The 1244-nt window shown below is 39.7% G+C and overlaps 1 long non-coding RNA gene across 1 annotated transcript in view; it reads right to left on the minus strand.

Moving 5' to 3' along the window:
* Nucleotides 1-729, minus strand: part of LOC107698098 (uncharacterized) — a 4419-nt gene extending 3690 nt beyond the window's left edge. Inside the window, exon 1 of the long non-coding RNA XR_001635312.1 lies at nt 641-729. This is a non-coding gene — a long non-coding RNA (uncharacterized LOC107698098). The remainder of the gene's footprint in view (nt 1-640) is intronic.
* Nucleotides 730-1244: the final 515 nt, after the last annotated feature.

Consider the following 1244-nt stretch of genomic DNA (forward strand, 5'->3'; position numbering starts at 1 on the left):
GCGGGCACACTACACTTTTCGTTCCATTGACTTCCATTCATAGACCAGAAACGCAAGACCATGCGAAAAGTTGTCGCATTTCGCTGCGCTCCAAAGTTCAAACTGGTGAACTCTGGACTGCGAATTCGCATCACATGATACCGTGTGACCAACGGCAGATCGATACGTCACAGCATGACTCAAAATATTACTCAAAAGTAGTGTAACGCATTACAATTCAGAGACAGTCATATTGTAATGTAACTAATTACTTTCAAAATACAGTAACTAGTAATATATAATGTATTACATTTTGGAAGTAACTTGCCCAACACTGATTAGCACTTGTGAAACTGGCATCACGTTCTCTGACACGTGAGCTCGGAAAAAAACGATAAATATGGCTTAAATACCACAAACAGTCTCATTCAGTAAATAATAATATACACATACTCAAAGTGACTTAAAGTTTACAATATTATACACCAATATCGCTATTTAACCATCTCTCATATGCATTCACTGGCGCCGTATGGATGATGCAATACACAATGCGTGTGGCGCACATACGTGATTATAATTAGCAACTAGCGATAACACAAACTTATGCCTTCAAAATACAGCAATTTAAAGATAATGAATAACATAAACAATCACTCACTTGTGTATGAATGCACTCAGTAGAAAACAACAACAGCGAATAATGTCCGTGCTCTGAACTGCTCTGAACTGTTAATACTGTTAAAGGGATCGTTAAAGGGAAATGCTGAGTCATCAAAGCAATACCTCTTAAAGTCACAAGGGGGCACTAATGTCTCTCTCTCCTCTCTCTCTCTCTCTCTCTCTCTCTCTCTCTCTCTATATATATAGCCGGTGCCATGACGTGAAAAGAAGAAGCCGTCGTGTTTATAACTGTGACGACGAGCGCTTATCAGGATCAACTAAATGCTGGATTCTCAAAGTATGTAAAATATTTACGTTTGCAGCACAGAATCTTTCAAATACGTCCGAGGGTTTTACTCGCTGGTCTGTTATTGAGGCAACGTTTCCATGCCCCGAAACGTGCTGCTGAATGAAACTAACTGTGATTGGTTGTTTGACAAAGAAAGCTGCCATGAATTCCAGACCTTCAGCCGTCAGTCTGAATGTCTGGCTACACGAGACTAATTTTTATAGCACTACAGCACAGATTTAAGCAGCAGGAAATAACAACCATGGTGCAAACGGAATCATTTCTGCTGTGGTGTCTAGTCATATTGGAAATA

This window comes from Sinocyclocheilus anshuiensis, unplaced genomic scaffold, assembly GCF_001515605.1.
Source record: "Sinocyclocheilus anshuiensis isolate Anshui unplaced genomic scaffold, SAMN03320099.WGS_v1.1 scaffold1163, whole genome shotgun sequence".
Lineage (NCBI taxonomy): Eukaryota > Metazoa > Chordata > Actinopteri > Cypriniformes > Cyprinidae > Sinocyclocheilus > Sinocyclocheilus anshuiensis.